At 51.0% G+C, this 20,464-nt stretch overlaps 2 pseudogenes across 2 annotated transcripts; both read left to right on the top strand.

Moving 5' to 3' along the window:
• The first annotated feature begins 3,777 nt into the window (after nt 1-3,777).
• LOC310887705 (olfactory receptor 14C36-like) lies at nt 3,778-4,758 on the top strand (annotated as a pseudogene). Its single transcript has one exon. The product of its transcript is annotated as an olfactory receptor 14C36-like (transcript).
• Nucleotides 4,759-15,200: 10,442 nt separating this feature from the next.
• LOC310887704 (olfactory receptor 14C36-like) lies at nt 15,201-16,369 on the top strand (annotated as a pseudogene). Its single transcript has one exon. The product of its transcript is annotated as an olfactory receptor 14C36-like (transcript).
• Nucleotides 16,370-20,464: the final 4,095 nt, after the last annotated feature.

Raw genomic sequence — 20,464 nt, 5'->3', positions numbered from 1 at the left:
AGTACAGGTTGGGGGCTGACCTGCTGGAGTGCAGCTCTGCAGAGGGGGACCTGGGAGTCGTGGTGGAGAAGTTAGCCATGAGCCAGCAATGTGCCCTTGTGGCCAAGAAGGCCAATGGGATCCTAGCCTGCACCAGGAGTGTGGACAGCAGTTTGAAAGAGGTGATCCTCCCCTTCTGCTCAGCCCTGGTGAGGCCACACGGGGAGTACTGTGTCCAGTTCTGGGCTCCCCAGTACAAGAGGGACGTAGAACTTCTGGAGAGGGTCCAGTGTAGAGCCACAAAGATGATTAAGGTATTGGAGCAACTGTCCTGTGAGGAAAAACTAAGCAAGCTGGGTCTGTTTAGCCTAGAGAAGAGGAAATTGAGAGGGGATCTTATCAACCTTTATAAATACTTGAGGGGACAATGTAAAGTGGATGGAGCCAAACTCTTCTCAGTGGTGGTGAGTGATAGGACAAGGGGTAATGGGTAGGAATTGAATGACAGGAGATTTCATTGTCGTATGAGGAAGAACTTCTTTACAGTTTGGGTGACAGAGCACTGGAACAGACTGCCCAGAGAGGCTGTGGAGTCTCCTTCTTTGGAGATATTCAAAATCCACCTGGATGCGACCCTGTGTAACATGCTCTAGGTGAGCCTGCTTGAGTAGGGGGGTTGGACTAGATGATCTCTGGAGGGCCCTTCTAAGCACAACCATTCTGTGATTCTGTGAAATAAATAAAAAGATGTTGTGTTGTTGTTCTTCTCGGTGTGTAAGAAGTCTTCATTTTCAGAATTTTGTAGCTTGTCTAGCAGATTTATGATTGTTTTCATAGGTCTGGGACATGTCCCAGCAAGATGAGGACGTTCCTTCTATGCAAATATAAATTTATATAGATATTTCCAAAAATGCATGTCCTTCCAATAACATAAATTGAGGTACTATATCCCCCAAACATATTTATCTTGGCATATTTCACATCTACGTTTCATATTTAAATGGATTTGAAAGCAATAGTCTTTAGAGGTTGAATAGATCCTGCCTTTACTTCTTTGCCATTGGGCTACAGCTGCTAGCAGTTTCCTCATATCATCTCTGTTTATGACCCAGAGAAATCTGACACCACAAATGTCACTCAAATGTCACTCTGGCACTTCCAATGTCACCAGGGGTCTGCATCTGAACATCTCCCTCCTGCCTTCCACCTCCATTAAATGTGCTGGGAGCTGAGACACGCAGCGGACATGTCTGGTTTGTGCCCACGTGAACCAAGACAAGAGGAATCCCAACTCCTGTGGGCCTCTGTGAGGCATGGGAGATGCAGCTAAGACCCCTTCTAGCCTGTGGACTGCAAACAAAGAATGAGATGCCTTGGTTGACTCAGATGAAAAACTTCCCTCATCAGGGGGAAGGCAGATCCCTCCCTGTCCTTGCCTGGCTGTTCTGCCTAAAACCAGGACATGGAAAGGTGATACTTGGACCTCATACTTTTTCTGATATGAGGAACGACAGTGCTGGAAATGAGTTTCCTTCACCGGCAGAGGGAAGGAACATCAGTGATTGCTTCAGTCTGTTTCAAAGTCGATTCCCCTGGAGGCCCAGGGACTTGTCAACAGCTCACTGTGCTGCTGAGCAGGGCCCGGCTCCTGGGCCCAAGGGGAGCTCCTGGCAAGCGGGCAGCGCTGCAGAGAGACAGCTCTGCCCACGAGCAGCTCCTCTGCACAGCGCAGCAGGGCTGGGGGCACTGCCTGCAGGGGACAAGGGTGGCTGAGAGACGGGAGGGAGATGTTAAAGGCAGTGTGGAGGGGGGCTGCTGAGAGCTCACTGCAGGAGAAATCTTCCCAGCCCTGAACAGGGTAAGTGTCTGGCTGCAGGGCAGCGCAGCTGTTGTTCCTGTTGCCATCTCCAGATTTGCTGACAAATCCTGCAGCCTATGGGGATTTTTCAGAAGAACCCTCAGAGTTTCTTTGTGTAAGAGGGGAGTGAAAACCTCCAGAGCAGGGATTACCTGCCAAAGCTGTCAGAGGGACAGAACATGATTGTTCCTTCTCACGAGGCTGGCTACCGGCTGTACAGCTGGGGTGCAGGCAGGGGTGGCCAGGGCTGTGGTGCAGAGCAGGGTCCCTGCTGTGCCCCAGGGGCTGTGTGCCGGGGCAGGGCCTCTGCCGCCTGCCAGGCTCAGCACTCAGCCTGCCTGGGGAGCTGCCCAGGGCACTGCGGGGAGAAGCTGTGGATGGAAGGAACCCCCCTGGCAGGGCAGGGCAGGGAAGGGCAGTGCAGATTCCTGCTGGTGCCCAGAGGCTGCTACCTGTTGCAGGCTGCTCACAGCTTCACAGCACCCCCGTGACATGTCACAAGGGAAACTTCAAGAGGAAGGTGACAGAAACGGATTCTTGATGTGAATTGTTCTGTGCTTTGAGTTTTCTCATGTAAATGTTCCTGAAAAGTACTCTGGGACCAGAGGTGTCTTCAGGGCAGAGCTAAGCACACAAACTGGGGGACTGGGTCTGTGAGTGACAGCAGAGAGGAGATGCTCCCAGGCAGCAGAGACCTGGCAGGAATGGAAAGGGAACTGCTGCCCGAAACACCAAGGGAGAGGGGAATTAAGTCACTGCCTGCCAGGCCTTCAGTGCAGGCACCTTCTCTGCAGCAACCCCCTGCTCTCCTCTGCTACCCAGAAAATCTTCTCCCCTCAAGGCCAGTGGGTTTCAGAACTAGTGGCAGACCAACTGCAGGGAGGAGAAATGCCCCAGTGCCATCTGTCTGTCCCTGTCCTGCCTCCCTTGGCAGGAACACTGGGACAGTTCACCATATTTCCCCATCTGTCCTTGCTGTCTTTGTCCCAGCTAAACCCTGTGGGGTCTGGGCCCTGCAGTGTGTGGGTCTGGCAATGAGCTGGCCCTCCCTGCAGGACACCCCATCTTCAGAACATCTCTCTCTTTCCCCGGGTCGTCCTGCTGGGCTGCAGGCTGCCGTCCACAAGGGCACAGCTCCCCCGAGGCAGCTTTGCTATCTAGGAGCCCGATGCAGAAGACAGCTCACTGCTAAGGTGATAGAAATGCTGCTGGATGGTGTCTGTGGGCATCTGCAAGGAGCCCTCTGTGTCTTTGGCTGGGAGGGGAGAGCTGAGGTCCTCCTCAAGTACACCGACATGGGGCGGGGAGTTGTTGATTCGCACTTTCAGACTGGATTCCTCTGCTCTCAGCAGTGTCCAGGTTCTCCTCAGGGGAACATCTGGGTGTAATCATCCTCCCATCCTCAAAGAGCTGCCAGCACAGGGCACCTGAGCCTGGGACTGATGGATAGACTGGCTGTCCACCCTCGGCACTAAGAGACAGTCCCTTTGCCTCTCAGGACCCACAAGATTTCACTTTGATCACAGCAGATAGAGTTATTTATTTATTTATTTATTTATTATCTATTTATTTATTAATTTATTTTTCCATAAAAGGACTCCTCATGTGTGGTGGGGCCACTAGAATAAGTTCAACAAAACAAAATTCTCACAGCTCTGCTCTGCAGCCAGGTTAACCAGGAGCAGCAATGTTGAAACAATCTTCATTATAACAAGTGGATCAATTGAGGATCCCCCTGTGTTGCTATTTACCAGTTGCTGTAGGGCAGGACTTGCTCTTCTGGAATCCAGAGCAGAGTCCTTGCTGTACTGTCAGTCTCAGCTTTATACAAACCAGAGCTCAAGGAAAAGGGAGCTGCACAAAGTTTTTCCTGAAAGGACACAGGTGTTGTGGTGGGTTTCTGTGAGAAATGGAGCAGGTTTGCTCAGAGAAATCTACCCTGTATTTCTCCACTTTGGACAGGCCTTTGTTCCCAGAAGAAGCAAATGTCCAACAGCAGCTTCCCCAACGAGTTCCTCCTCCTGCCATTCGCAGACATGCGCGAGCTGCAGCTCCTGCACTTCGGGCTCTTCCTGGGCATCTACCTGGCTGCCCTCCTGGGCAACGGCCTCATCCTCACCGCCATAGCCTGCGACCACCGCCTCCACACCCCCATGTACTTCTTCCTCCTCAACCTCGCCCTCCTCGACCTGGGCTCCATCTCAACCATTGTCCCCAAAGCCATGGCCATTGCTTTGTGGGACACAAGGACCATCTCCTACTCAGGAGGTGCTGCCCAGGTCTTTTTTCTCTTCTTCTTGCTTGGAGCAGAATATTCCCTTCTCACTGTCATGGCTTATGACCGCTAGGTTGCTATCTGCAAGCCCCTGCACTACGGGACCTTTCTGAGCAGTAGAGCTTGTATGAAAATAGCAGCAGCTGCCTGGGGCGGTAGTTTTTTCTATTCCATGCTACACACTGCCAATACATTTTCCATACCACTGTGCCAAGGCAATGCCCTGGACCAGTTCTTCTGTGAAATCCCCCAGATCCTCAGGCTCTCCTGCTCAGATGCCTACCTCAGGGAACTTTGGGTAATTGCGGTTAGTCTTTGTTTAGCTTTTGGGTGTTTTGTTTTCATTGTGCTGTCCTATGTGCAGACCTTTAGGGCTGTGCTGAAGATGCCCTCTGAGCAGGGCCGGCACAAAGCCTTTTCCATGTGCCTCCCTCACCTGGCCGTGGTCTCCCTGTTCATCACCACTGGCACAGTTGCCTGCCTGAGGCCCCCCTCCATCTCCTCCTCATCCCTGGATCTGGTGGTGGCAGTTCTGTATTCCGTGGTGCCTCCAACACTGAACCCCCTCATCTACAGCATGAGGAACCAGGAGCTGAAGGATTCCCTGAAGAAACTGATTCTGTTGGCAGTACTTCAGCAGGACTAAGCCACCCATATTTATTCACTTTGTTGTTGTTGTTGTTGGTTGGTTGGTTGTTTTCTCAGGCAACTCTTGTGCTTTGGACATTTTTCTCTGACTACCCTGTTTGAACAGGAATGTCTGGATTTGTCTCTCTCCTCCAGAGGTACAAACCCAGTCCCTCTGTCCCAGAAGCCGTCTTTAAATGTACTTATGTCAGAGCTGTACTCCTTTTTCACCTCTCTGGAATAAAAGGGGATGTCTTCAGTGCTGTGCCTGAAGTTTGAGACCTTTTTCCTTCTTCTGGAGTCATGAATACTCTCAAGAAATTGCACCCTAAAAGGGCCTGCTGTTAAGCTTGTGTTCTCCATGTGCGGATGAGATCATCGGGTGATTTGCTAGGGAATGTGGGCTGGACTCAGCCCTCACTTGTGGGTGCCCAGAGCCACTGGAGACGGGAATGGTCAGGACATACCTGCTTGGGACTGTCCAGCATGTGACAGGGCTCGTGTCAGATGCTGATGTCCCACTGCCCCCTGCCCAGGAGAGCACAGGGATTATTCACAGACAGCCCATTTCTAGGGGTGGGCAGCAAATGCAGCTTCAGACTGCCACGTGGAGTCACCCAAAGGGCTAAGTGGAAAACTACCTGGGCTAATTAGGGCTCTGTAGTCCCATGAGAGGCAGCAGAGACATAGAGACTGCAGGGAAGGGAGCCTGAGGAATGACTCATGTACCCTTTAAAGAAGAACCATAGCCGGGATCTAAGGACACACCTGAACATGGCTGAACACTTGAAATTCCCTGTGATTGCCCTGAACTCCTACAACAGCCACAGGTCCCTGTGGAGGGGGATACATATGTACAATGACCCCCATCTGTCTGGGTTTGCTTCCCACCCCGACCCCCAGCCACCACAACCCACTCACTCCGCACAACACCACCAGCAGCAGGGCCCTGGGGGGAGTTCAGGGAGGGGGCCACGAACAGCCAGCCAGGCCAGCACAGATTCACTCACATGGGGAACAGCTCTCTGGGGAGCACGGATGCCCCTGGAGAAGAGCAGGGCACTCTGGGTGTGGTGCAGGAATGGATGAGAAAGAAAGGCCTGCTTCTGGCTGCACCAGCTCAGGGCAGGCTGCTCTGTGTGAGGAGCCCAGGGCCCGGACCCTTGTGTTGTCCTGCAGAGTTCCTGGCACAAACGGGCTGCAGGCAGTCAGGAACTGGGATATGCTGGACAGGAGAACAGGGGCACGGGAGGAATTCTCAACTTGCATGGAGGATGACATGAGCAAGAGAAACCTCTTCTTAAGAAGAAAGCAAGTCTGCCCTCACAACCTCCTTCACACAACCGTGCTGTTCCTCTGAGTGCTGGGTGGCGGTAAGTTTTCCAGTGGGATCAGAGAAGAGAAAACAAAGTGACAGCAAACAGGTTCAGGGCTCATGTCAGATGCTGATGTCCCACTGCCTCCTGCCCAGGAGAGCACAGGAGAGCACAGGGATTAGGGCCTAGGATCTGATCCAACATGGGGAGAACACGGCCCATGGTGTGCTCACACTCCATGTTGCACCCTGCCCCCAGCGTGTTTACACTCCCCAGTGTGAACACCCTCAGTGTGCACACTCACCCCATGAGGTGCACACACCGTAGGTATGAGTCCAGGCTCAACAAGAGGCTCTGCTCCATGGGCTCCAGGACTCAAACTAGCATGGTGTCCCACAGAAAAAGTCGCAGTAAAGCTGTTGGTCATTACAGAATCACCCAATAGTGAGGACTGGAAGTGTCCAGTCCAAGCCCTTCCCCTTCAAGCATCATTAGCTGGAGCAGGATTTCCAGGACTGCATCTACACATCTTCTGAGTATCTCCAAGGACGGAGACTCCGAAACCTCTGTGAGTGGCCAGTTTCAGTGATCTGTACTGGTGCTTGGGGTTATTCCTCTCTAGGTGCAGGACCCTGCACTTGCCCTTGTTGACCTTCATGAGGTTCCTCTCAGCCCAACCCCTTGAGGTCCCTCTGAATGGCAGCACAGACCTCTGGGGTATCACCTGCTCCTCCCAGCTTGATGTCGTCAGCAGACTTGCTGAGGGTGCCCTCCGTTCCATTGTCCACATCTCTGATAAAATTATATACAATCAATAAATTGAACAACACTGGACCCAGTACTGACCCCTGGGGAACACTACAGGCCACCAGCTAGATTCTGCACCACTGAGCATAACACTCTGTCCTGGTTTCGGTTGGGATAATTTTCCTCCTAGTAGCTGGTAGGGTGCTGTGTTTTGGATTAGGATGAGAAGAGCGCTGATAACATGCTGATGTTTTAATTGTTGCAGAGCAGTGCTTACACTAAGCCAAAGACTTTTCAGCTTCTCGCTCTGTCCTGCCAGCGAGCAGGCTAGGGGTGCAGCAGGAGCTGGGAGGGGACAGACCCAGGACAGCTGACCCAAACTGGCCAAAGGGGTATTCTATAACATCTGACGTCATGCTAAACAATATATAGGGGTGGGTGGCGAGGGGGTGGGGGCAGCTGCTCGGGGATAGGCTGGGCATCGGTCAGCGGGTGGTGAACAATTGCATTGTGCATCACTTGTTTGTACACGTTATTATTATTATTGTTGTTGTTGTTGTTGTTGTTATTATTATTATTATTTTCCTTTCTTTCCTGTCCTAATAAACTGCCTTTAGCTCAACCCACAGGTTTTCATTTCTTTCTAATTCTCTCTCCCTATCCCAGAGAGGGAGGGAGGGCTGTGAGCGAATGGCTGTGTGGTGCTTAGCTGCTGGCCGGGTTAAACCATAACAGCTACATAAAATACAGCGAGATGACACATCAACAGCATTCCAGGAAGTTTGGCCCTGCCTCACATCATGGACACCAAATCAGAGAATTTGGACTCAAAGGTCAATATGTAAGTTGCTACTCTACTTTTGCCCTCATTTCAAAACCTCTTAGGTAGCAGCAGAAGAACAGTTTTGACCAGATAAGTAAGGAGAATCATAGAAGAACGATGGGATAACTCCTGGATATCAACACCTGGAGAAGTTCGGCCTACTCCAGGAAGGTGTCACCCAAGAATTTGAATGGAAAAATCACAGAGAGAGACTCCAGACTCAGAAAACTAGATTGGTTAAAAGGGCCGGTATGGATTGGAAATATGTCAGGGTGGAGTTATCATAAAAAAATCATTAAAAAAAAAAATCATAAAAATACAGAGCCAAATGTAACGGGGGTACCTCCCGGAAGGCACCCACCTCGAGCTGTACATCGTATGAATTGCTAATAAATAAGAACGAAGGAGAGTCAATCTGATCTACTGAAAAGGCAATTCCAGGGTCGAACCAAAAAATATTGGAGGTGGCAGAAGCATAATTCCTTCAACACAAGGTGGCAGCAGCGTAATTCCTTCAACACAAGGTGGCAGCAATGTGGTTCCTTCAACACGAGGTGGCAGCAGCACAATTCCTTCAATACAGGTGGCAGCAGCCTGATTCCTTCAACCGCTGCCCTTGTCTCACTCCCAGAAGGACATCAAGGTGCTGGAACATGTCCAAAGAAAGGCAACGAAGCTGGTGAAGGGTCTGGAGATCAAGTCTGATGAGGAGGCTGAGAGAGCTGGGGTTGTTTAGCTTGGAGAAAAGAATCATAGAATCATAGAATCATAGAATCATAGAATCATAGAATCATAGAATCATAGAATCATAGAATCATAGAATATCCCGAGCTGGAAGGGACCCCTAAGGATCATCAAGTCCAACTCCTGGCACCGCACAGGTCTGCCCAAAAGTTTAGACCATGTGACTAAGTGCACAGTCCAATCGCTTCTTAAATTCAGACAGGCTTGGTGCAGTGACTACTTCCCTGGGGAGCCTGTTCCAGTGTGTGACCGCCCTTCGGTGAAGAACCTCTTCCTGATGTCCAGCCTAAACTTCCCCTGCCTCAGCTTCACACCATTCCCATGGGTCCTGTCACTGGTGATAACAGAGAATAGGTCACCTGCCTCTCCACTCCCCCTCGCGAGGAAGTTGTAGACTGCGATGAGGTCCCCCCTCAGCCTCCTCTTCTCCAGGCTGAACAGGCCCAGTGCCCTCAGCCGCTCCTCATATGTCTTCCCCTCTAGGCCCTTCACCATCTTCGTCGCCCTCCTCTGGACACTCTCCAGCAGTTTAATGTCCTTTTTGTACTGTGGTGCCCAGAACTGCACACAGTACTCGAGGTGAGGCCGCACCAGCGCAGAGTAGAGCGGGAGAATCACTTCCCTCGACCAACTAGCAATGCTGTGCTTGATGCACCCCAGGATACGGTTGGCCCTCCTGGCTGCCAGGGCACACTGCTGGCTCATATTCAACTTGCTGTCAACCACAACCCCCAGATCGTCTCTGCAGGGCTGCTCTCCAGCGTCTCATCACCCAGTGTGTACGCATAGCCAGGGTTGTCCCCTCCCAGGTGCAGGACCAGGCACTTGCTTTTGTTAAACTTCACGTGGTTGGTGATCTGGGCCCAGCTCTCCAATCTGTCCAGATGTCTCTTCAAGGCCTTTCCACCCTCATCCAAGTCCACAACTCCTCCAAGTTTAGTGTCGTCGGCAGATTTGCTCAGAACACCTTCTAGTCCTACATCCAAATCATTTATAGACATTGAAGAGGACTGGCCCTAAAATGCAGCCTTGAGGGACCCCACTAGTGACCATCCGCCAGCCAGATGTGGCCCCATTTACCACAACCCTTTGAGCCCTGCCCGTCAGCCAATCGCTCACCCATTGTGTGATGTTTGTGCTTAGCTGTATGCTGGGCATTTTGCCCAGTAGGATCCTAAAAGTTTCTACACCGTTTCTGCCCGGTTTCGAACCGGGGACCTTTCGCGTGTGAGGCGAACGTGATAACCACTACACTACAGAAACTGTCCTGTCAGTCTTTCCTTCCCCGTCTGCTCAAGACCATCTTTTACTTTACAACTGCCTTAAAGGAGGTGTCAGTGAGCTGGGGATTGGGTTCTTCTCCCAAGCACCAAGTGATAAGACAAGAGGAAATGGCCTCAACTTGCACCGGGGAGGTTTAGATTGGTTATTAGGAGAAATTGCTTCACTGAAAGGGTGGTGCAGCGTTGGAATGGGCTGCCCGGGGAATAGTTGAGTCACCATCCCTGGAGGTGTTTAAGAAACGTGTAGATGTAGAGCTTAGTGACAAGGTTTAGTGCTAGGTTAAGGGTTGGACCACATGATCTTAGAGGTCTTTTCCAACCTCAGTGATTCAATGATTCTGTGGTTCAGCTGCACAGAGTTGTGCTGGAGAGCTGATCATGATGCAATATGGTATGGAAAATCCCTTTGGACAGTGGGGGTCAGCTGTCCTGCTTCTGTCCCCAGATCCGAAGCACAGCATCACACCAGCTACTGGGAAGGAAAATAACTCTATCCCAGCCAAAACTAGAAAAATATCTACCCCTTATTCCATAATATCTATGTCACGCTCAGGTCTCACTCTTCCCAATACAGTTACTCATTCTCTTCCTCATAAGTTACTCATCCGTTGATATGCACACACAGATATCATTGCCCTAATCTATGGGTTGACCCATGGATGATTCTGGACAGTAGATGTCGCATAGATGATTCTGGATCATTTCATGCTGGAACCAGCTCTGGTTCCATCACCGCTGCACATGTCCATTTCTGTCCAACATTATTCTCTAATTAACCTGGGTGACTCTTACCGTCATGCCACTGATGTGACATAGAGCAATCATAGGAGTGATGACATTCGGTATTATACAGTAATTAACATCAGCCCATTAACTCATGGGCTATCCCCGCCCAACATTAAATCCCCTTGAGGTACACATCGGACCGCCCCATTCCTCTGCATCACCCACCCAAATGGGTTTGCCTTTGCCTGAGGCAGCAACATCCCAGACTCTCTTCCCAGGCATGTTTTTTACGTGCACTACAGGGACTTTATCCCCTTCTACAGCACGTAATGGGTTTGATTGGGCAGGTCCAGCTCGGTTGGCAGATCCCCTAGTGTTGACAAACCAGGTGGCCTTTGCCAGATGTGTACCCCAATTTTTGAACGTCCCAGCACCTTCAAGGTAGTCTTTAACAATCCAATGCATCCCTCGATTTTCCCTGGGGTTACGATATACCCACTCAGTACCATGCTCTTTGACCCCAGTGTCTATAAGGTTGTTTGGGAAATGAGCCAAATCATCTGACTCAATTCTTTCTGGGGTGCCATGGCACCTTAAGACTTGCTTTATGAGGCCCAGGATAGAATTCCTGGGGGTGAAATGGGGCACAGGACATGTTTCCAGCCACCCGGCGGTTGCTTCCACCACTGTAGGCACGTGCTGGGTTTGTGGGAAGGGGATAAAACCAACCCTCCAGGCCTCCCCTGTTATTGTTAATATCTCCCTGGGGATATTAATGGGGTCTGAGTGGGGAAATTGGGGTTCTGGGTGGGAACTGGGGGCTCTGGGGATACTTGGGGGGGGGGGGAGATGGGTGTCCTGGAAAAGTAACAGGGAGCTTTGGGGTTCCCTGGGGATACTGGGGGGTTCTGGGGTAATGGGAGGAAATTAGGGAATGGATCTTGGGGTGGTCCCAGGGGGTTCTGGGGATATCGGGCAGGGTCTGAGAGGGGAAGTGGGCATTCTGGTGTGGAAAAGTGGGAGTTCTGGGAGGAAAATGGAGGGCTTGGAGGATAGTGGGAGTAGATTTGGGGGGAAATGGAGGGTCCCAGGGATACTGGGGTGGGAAATGAGGTCCTGATGAGGTCCAGGGAGTCTGAAGGGAATATGGGATCTGGGGGGTAAATGAGGGTACTGAAGGGGATTATAGAAGATTCTTGGGGGGACTGAGGATAATGAGATGTTTCCAGAGGGTAAATGGGTCATTCTGAGGGGTCCTGGAAATATTAGGAGGGTCTGGAGGAGCCTGAGGTTTCCTGGGTGCTCCCTCTTCATCCCATCCTTTGCTCAAAATCTTTGATTTTCCCCCCATTTTGCAGCCAGGCTCTGCCATGGTGGCGAGGAGCCCTTGGGGATATTGGGGACCCCCCCACGTGCTTCCTGAATGTGCCTTACCCCCCCCCCCAAATGTCCTCCCCAAAATTCACACACACACATGTGGCCATACCAAGGGACAAGCAGAGCAGGGGGATCTTTGCTTTATTGTGTCCCCCCCCCCTTACAATAGAGGCTTAAGCGCCCCAGGGCAGTGGCACCTTGGGGGAACTGCCCACCAAGCCCTGTTTTAGGGGAGAAAAAAAGCACTTTTTGGGTCCTTTGAGATGAGAACACATGCTTTGGGTTAAGAAAAGCCAGTTTGGGGTCTTTTCAGCGGGAAATCTGGCAGTTTGTGGTGAGAAAAGCAGGTTTGGAGTCATTCTGGAGGGGAACAGACAGTTTGGGGTGCGGAAAGCTGTTCTTGGGTCTGTTTGGAGAGGAACCTGTCAGTTTGTGGGGGGAAATGCCCTTTCTGGGATCCCTAACCCTAAACCCTAACCCTAACCCTCACCCTAAACCTTAACCCCATTTCTTGCTCTGTTACATTCCCTGTTCTGTTTTTTGTTTATGGAGGTTTTCACCCCGTTTTGGCGGTTTCCCCTCAACTTCGGGTTTTCACCTCTCCATTTCAGGGTTCTTCCCCACAATTTTGGGGTTCCTTCCCCTAATTTGGGGCTTCAACCCTTCTATTTTGGGGGGGCTCCCACCCTCTTATTTTGGCCTTCCGCCCTAATAGTAGGCCTAACCCCTAAGAACCCGGACCCCTAACCCTACGGCACCCACGGATCTAACCCTAACCCCTACCCCTAAAAACCCTACCCCTAAAAACCCTTACAGCCCTAACCCGATAAAATTTACCACTCTAAACCCCTGAAGACCTATGCCTAAAACCCCTAACCCTAAAAATTAAGACCCTCTAAACCCTAACCCAAAAAATTAAGACTCTCAAGGCCCTAACCCTGGAGACCCTAACCTTAAAAAAAAAAAAAATTAAGACCTTAAAACCCTAACCCTAAATACTTGACCATAAATAAAACCCTAAGACCCTAACCCTAAAAACCCTATCAACACTAAAAGCCAAAAAAACTCTAAAACCCTAACACACTAACCCCCAAACCCTAACCCTTATAACTCCAACCCTAACAACCTTAAAATCCTAACCCTAAACCCTGGAAACCCTAACCCTGAAACCCAACCCTAGTGCCTTAGCCCTGAAACCTTAAAACCCTAACACCTTGTTAGAAGCACTCTGTAACCAATAACATAGGCTCAGGCAAGGATCTCAGCGAGGTAGCATTTTTATTCACGATTGCAATGGCAGGCGTCCCACAAGCCACCTACTAGTTCCATAACACAGCTTATATAATTTTTTTTTCCCTCTCGGTGACCAGGACCCTCCCCAGTTTCCCCATTGACTGGGTAATCCAGGTTCACAATCTATCCGGTGCTTCACAGAAAATACACAGCTGCTGGCCTGTTACAAGTCAATTTTCTTTTTTTCTTGACTGTTTCCCTCTTTGAGGTGGTAATGTTTCTTACACTGCGATTTCCACCCAATTGCTCTAAGGATTCTGGTTGTCTGCATTTTACAAGGTTGTCTGGTAAGCTTTCTTATCACTGCAAGCATATCTCAATACCACCTTCCTTCCCTCTAAACGATGTAACTCTGTGCAAAAACATTTTTATTCCCACAACCTTGATCCCCTTACCCTAAAAGCCTTATTCCCTTTAACCCTAACAACTCTAACCACAACAATAACCCTTCATATCAACCCCCCAACGCTAATGACACTGACTAATGATCCAAACCCCAAACTGCCCCTGACCCCAGACAACCAACAAAGAACCAGACACAAAGCTGAAAACTACAAAAAAGGCAAAACCCTGGACAGAGACCCCAAATCACAAACACGCGACCAAAATGCTACAGAAAAGCCCCAGACGCAGGCCCCAAGCACTACAGCTAGGCCCCAGAAGCTCAAGACACATCCCAAAGCCAAAAGGCAAGCCCCAAACGCTACAGAAAAGCCCCCAAACACCAGACGCAGGCTTGCAGAAGTCTACAAGCAGGCCCCAACCCACCCCCAGACGCAGGCCCCAACCACACCCAGATGCAGACCCCAACTGTCCACAAGCAGCTCCCAACCCCCCCCCCCAAGAACTGGACCCCACCCCACCCACCCAGATGCAGGCCCCAGGCCCCAGCCCCAGCTCCCACGCCCCAGACTCAGGCCCCAAAGGTGTACAACCAGCTCCCAACTGCCCCCCTCAAAGGGAGGTCCCAAAGCCTGCCAGAGGACCCTAGAGTGTACAAGCAGCTCCCAGCCCCCCCGGCACAGGCCCCAACCACCCCCAGACACAGGCCCCAAAGGTGTACAAGCAACTCCCCACCCTCCCCAGAGGCAAGCCCCAAAGGTGTACAAACAGCCCCAACCCCCCAAGACCCAGACCCCTACAGTGTAGAAGCAGCTCCCAACCCCCCTCTCCCCCCAAGGCAGGCCCTAACAGTGTACAAGCAGCTCCCAACCCCCCCCCCCCCGATGCAGGCCCCAGAGGTGTAAGAGCAGAGTGGCATCCCAACTGCAGGGAGGAGAAATGCCCCAATGCCATCTGCCTGTCCCTGTCCTGCCTCCCTTGGCAGGAACACTGGGACAGTTCACCATATTTCCCCTTTTTTCCTGCCGTCTTTGTCCCAGCTAAACCCTGTGGGGTCTGGGCCCTGCAGTGTGTGGGGCTGGCAATGAGCTGGCCCTCCCTGCAGGACACCCCATCTTCAGGACATCTCTCTCTTTCCCCGGGTCATCCTGCTGGACTGCAGGCTGCCGTCCACAAGGGCACAGCTCCCCCAAGGCAGCTTTGCTATCTAGGAGCCCGATGCAGAAGACAGCTCACTGCTAAGGTGATGCAAATGCTGCTGCTGGATGGTGTCTGCGGGCATCTGCAAGGAGCCCTCTGTGTCTTTGGCTGGGAGGGGAGAGCTGAGGTCCTCCTCAGGTACACCGACATGGGGCGGGGAGTTGTTGATTCGCACTTTCAGACTGGATTCCTCTGCTCTCAGCAGTGTCCAGGTTCTCCTCAGGGGAACATCTGGGTGTAATCATGCTCCCATCCTCAAAGAGCTGCCAGCACAGGGCACCTGAGCCTGGGACTGATGGATAGACTGGCTGTCCACCCCAGGCACTAAGAGACAGTCCCTTTGCCTCTCAGGACCCACAAGATTTCACTTTGATCACAGCAGATAGATAGACTTATTTATTTATTTATTTATTTATTATTTATTTATTTATTTATTTATTTATCCATAAAAGGACTCCTCATGTGTGGTGAGGGCCACTAGAATAAGTTCAACAAAACAAAATTTTCGCAGCTCTGCTCTGAAGCCAGGTTAACCAGGAGCAACAATGTTGAAATAATCTTCATTATAACAAGTGGATTAATTGAGGATCCCCGTGTGTTGCTGTTTACCAGTTGCTGTAGGGCAGGACTTGCTCTTCTGGAATCCAGAGCAGAGTCCTTGCTGTACTGTCAGTCTCAGCTTTATACAAACCAGAGCTCAAGGAAAAGGGAGCTGCACAAAGGTTTTCCTGAAAGGACACGGGTGTTGCGGTGGGTTTCTGTGAGAAATGGAGTAGGTTTGCTCAGAGAAATCTACCCTGTATTTCTCCACTTTGGACAGGCCTTTGCTCCCAGAAGAAGCAAATGTCCAACAGCAGCTTCCCCACAGAGTTCCTCCTCCTGCCATTCGCAGACACACGCGAGCTGCAGCTCCTGCACTTCGGGCTCTTCCTGGGCATCTACCTGGCTGCCCTCCTGGGCAACGGCCTCATCCTCACAGCCGTAGCCTGCGACCACCGCCTCCACACCCCCATGTACTTCTTCCTCCTCAACCTCGCCCTTCTCAACCTGGGCTCCATCTCCACCACTCTCCCCAAATCCATGGCCATTGCTTTGTGGGACACAAGGACCATCTCCTACTCAGGATGTGCTGCCCAGGTCTTTTTTCTCTTCTTGCTTGGAGCAGAATATTCCCTTCTCACCATCATGGCTTATGACCGCTACATTGCCAACCCCTGCACTATGGGACAATAATGGACAGCAGAACTTGTGTCAACGTGGCAGCAGCTGCCTGGGGCAGTACTTTTCTCTATGCTGTGCTGCACACTGCCAATACCTTCCCCCCCCCCCCCCCCCCCCCCCCGGCAAAGCAATGCCCTGGACCAGTTCTTCTGTGAAATCCCCCAGATTCTCAGGCTCTCCTGCTCAGATGCCTAACGCAGAGAATTTTGGGTAATTGTGTTTAGTCTTTCTTTAGCATTTGGTTGTTTTGTTTTCATTGTGGTGTCCTATGTGCAAATCTTCGAGGCTCTGCTGACGATGCCCTCTGAGCAGGGCCGGCACAAAGCCTTTTCCATGTGCCTCCCTCACCTGGCCGTGGTCTCCCTGTTCATCACCACTGGCACAGTTGCCTACCTGAGGCCCCCCTCCATCTCCTCCTCATCCCTGGATCTGGTGGTGGCAGTTCTGTATTCAGTGGTGCCTCCAACACTGAACCCCCTCATCTACAGCATGAGGAACCAGGAGCTGAAGGATTCCCTGAAGAAACTGATTCTGTTGGCAGTACTTCAGCAGGACTAAGCCACCCATATTTATTCACTTTGTTGTTGGTGGTGGTGGTTGGTTGGTTGTTTTCTCAGGCAACTCTTGTGCTTTGGACATTTTTCTCTGACTACCCTGTTTGAACATGAATGTCTGGATTTGTCTCTCTCCTCCAGAGGTACAAACCCAGTCCCTCTGTCCCAGAAGCCATCTTTAAATGTACTTATGTCAGAGCTGTACTCCTTTTTCACCTCTCTGGAATAAAAGGGGATGTCTTCAGTGCTGTGCCTGAAGTTTGAGACCTTTTTCCTTCTTCTGGAGTCATGAATACTCTCAAGAAATTGCACCCTAAAAGGGCCTGCTGTTAAGCTTGTGTTCTCCATGTGCGGATGAGATCATCGGGTGATTTGCTAGGGAATGTGGGCTGGACTCAGCCCTCACTTGTGGGTGCCCAGAGCCACTGGAGACGGGAATGGTCAGGACATATCTGCTTGGGACTGCCCAGCATGTGACAAGTCTCGTGTCAGATGCTGATGTCCCACTGCCTCCTGCCCAGGAGAGCACAGGAGAGCACAGGGATTAGGGCCTAGGATCTGATCCAACATGGGGAGAACACGGCCCATGGTGTGCTCACACTCCATGTTGCACCCTGTCCCCAGCGTGTTTGCACTCCCCAGTGTGAACACCCTCAGTGTGCACACTCACCCCATGAGGTGCACACACCGTAGGTATGAGTCCAGGCTCAACAAGAGGCTCTGCTCCATGGGCTCCAGGACTCAAACTAGCATGGTGTCCCACAGAAAAAGTCGCAGTAAAGCTGTTGGTCATTACAGAATCACCCAATAGTGAGGACTGGAAGAGTCCAGTCCAAGCTCTTCCCCTTCAAGCATCATTAGCTGGAGCAGGATTTCCAGGACTGCATCTACACATCTTCTGAGTATCTCCAAGGAAGGAGACTCCAAAACCTCTGTGAGTGGCCAGTTTCAGTGATCTGTACTGGTGCTTTGGGTTATTCCTCTCTAGGTGCAGGACCCTGCACTTGCCCTTGTTGACCTTCATGAGGTTCCTCTCAGCCCAACCCTCCTGCCTGTTGAGGTCCCTCTGAATGGCAGCACAGACCTCTGGGGTATCACCTGCTCCTCCCAGCTTGATGTCGTCAGCAGACTTGCTGAGGGCGCCCTCCGTTCCATTGTCCACATCTCTGATAAAATTATATACAATCAATAAATTGAACAACACTGGACCCAGTACTGACCCCTGGGGAACACTACAGGCCACCAGCTAGATTCTGCACCACTGAGCATAACACTCTGTCCTGGTTTCGGTTGGGATAATTTTCCTCCTAGTAGCTGGTAGGGTGCTATGTTTTGGATTAGGATGAGAAGAGCGCTGATAACATGCTGATGTTTTAATTGTTGCAGAGCAGTGCTTACACTAAGCCAAAGACTTTTCGGCTTCTCGCTCTGTCCTGCCAGCGAGCAGGCTGGGGGTGCAGCAGGAGCTGGGAGGGGATGGACCCAGGACAGCTGACCCAAACTGGCCAAAGGGGTATTCCATACCATCTGACGTCATGCTAAACAATATATAGGGGTGGCTGGCCGGGGTGGGGGGGCCGGCTGCTCGGGGATAGGCTGGGCATCGGTCAGCGGGTGGTGAACAATTGCATTATGCATCACTTGTTTGTACACATTATTATTATTATTATTGTTGTTGTTGTTGTTGTTATTATTATTATTATTTTCCTTTCTTTCCTGTCCTAATAAACTGCCTTTAGCTCAACCCACAGGTTTTCATTTCTTTCTAATTCTCTCTCCCCATCCCAGAGAGGGAGGGAGGGCTGTGAGCGAACGGCTGTGTGGTGCTTAGCTGCTGGCCGGGTTAAACCATAACAGCTACATAAAATACAGCGAGATGACACATCAACAGCATTCCAGGAAGTTTGGCCTTGCCTCACATCATGGACACCAAATCAGAGAATTTGGACTCAAAGGTCAATATGTAAGTTGCTACTCTACTTTTGCCCTCATTTCAAAACCTCTTAGGTAGCAGCAGAAGAACAGTTTTGACCAGATAAGTAAGGAGAATCACAGAAGAACGATGGGATAACTCCTGGATATCAACACCTGGAGAAGCTCGGCCTACTCCAGGAAGGTGTCACCCAAGAATTTGAATAGAAAAATCACAGAGAGAGACTCCAGACTCAGAAAACTGGATTGGTTAAAAGGGCCGGTATGGATTGGAACTATGTCAGGGTGGAGTTATCATAAAAAATTATTAAAAAAAACAAAATCATAAAAATACAGAACCAAATGTAACGGGGGTACCTCCCGGGAGGCACCCACCTCGAGCTGTACATCGTATGAATTGCTAATAAATAAGAACGAAGGAGAGTCAATCTGATCTACTGAAAAGGCAATTCCAGGGTCGAACCAAAAAATATTGGAGGTGGCAGAAGCATAATTCCTTCAACACAAGGTGGCAGCAATGTGGTTCCTTCAACACGAGGTGGCAGCAGCACAATTCCTTCAATACAGGTGGCAGCAGCGTGATTCCTTCAGCTGCTGCCCTTGTCTCACTCCCAGAAGGTCATCGAGGTGCTGGAACATGTCCAAAGAAAGGCAACGAAGCTGGTGAAGGGTCTGGAGATCAAGTCTGATGAGGAGGCTGAGAGAGCTGGGGTTGTTTAGCTTGGAGAAAAGAATCATAGAGTCATAGAGTCATAGAATCATAGAATCATAGAATATCCCGAGCTGGAAGGGACCCATAAGGATCATCAAGTCCAACTCCTGGCACCACACAGGTCTGCCCAAAAGTTTAGACCATGTGACTAAGTGCACAGTCCAATCACTTCTTAAATTCAGACAGGCTTGGTGCAGTGACTACTTCCCTGGGGAGCCTGTTCCAGTGTGCGACCGCCCTCTCGGTGAAGAACCTCTTCCTGATGTCCAGCCTAAACTTCCCCAGCCTCAGCTTCACACCATTCCCATGGGTCCTGTCACTGGTGATAACAGAGAATAGGTCACCTGCCTCTCCGCTCCCCCTCGCGAGGAAGTTGTAGACTGCGATGAGGTCCCCCCTCAGCCTCCTCTTCTCCAGGCTGAACAGGCCAAGTGACCTCAGCCGCTCCTCATATGTCTTCTCCTCTAGGCCCTTCACCATCTTCGTCGCCCTCCTCTGGACACTCTCCAGCAGTTTAATGTCCTTTTTGTACTGTGGTGCCCAGAACTGCACACAGTACTCGAGGTGAGGCCGCACCAGCGCAGAGTAGAGCGGGACAATCACTTCCCTCGACCGACTAGCAATGCTGTGCTTGATGCACGCCAGGATACGGTTGGCCCTCCTGGCTGCCAGGGCACACTGCTGGCTCATATTCAACTTGCTGTCAACCACAACCCCCAGATCCCTCTCTGCAGGGCTGCTCTCCAGCGTCTCATCACCCAGTGTGTACGCATAGCCAGGGTTGTCCCCTCCCAGGTGCAGGACCAGGCACTTGCTTTTGTTAAACTTCATGTGGTTGGTGATCTGGGCCCAGCTCTCCAATCTGTCCAGATGTCTCTGCAAGGCCTTTCCACCCTCATCCAAGTCCACAACTCCTCCAAGTTTAGTGTCGCCGGCAAATTTGCTCAGAGCACCTTCTAGTCCTACATCCAAATCATTTCTAAAAACATTGAAGAGGACTGGCCCTAAAATGGAGCCTTGAGGGACCCCACTAGTGACCATCCGCCAGCCAGATGTGGCCCCATTTACCACAACCCTTTGAGCCCTGCCCGTCAGCCAATTGCTCACCCATTGTGTGATGTTTGTGCTTAGCTGTATGCTGGACATTTTGCCCAGTAGGATCCTAAAAATTTCTACAGTGTTTCTGCCCGGTTTCGAACCGGGGACCTTTCGCGTGTGAGGCGAACGTGATAACCACTACACTACAGAAACTGCCCTGTCAATCTTTCCTTCCCTGTCTGCTCAAGACCATCTTGTACTTTACAACTGCCTTAAAGGAGGTTTCAGTGAGGTGGGGATTGGGTTCTTCTCCCACGCACCAAGTGATAAGACAAGAGGAAATGGCCTCAACTTGCACCGGGGAGGTTTAGATTGGTTATTAGGAGAAATTGCTTCACTGAAAGGGTGGTGCTGCAT

The sequence above is a fragment of the Anser anser genome (genome assembly GCF_964211835.1).
Source record: "Anser anser genome assembly, chromosome: 29".
NCBI lineage: Eukaryota > Metazoa > Chordata > Aves > Anseriformes > Anatidae > Anser > Anser anser.
This window is presented reverse-complemented; position numbering and strand designations above follow the sequence as displayed.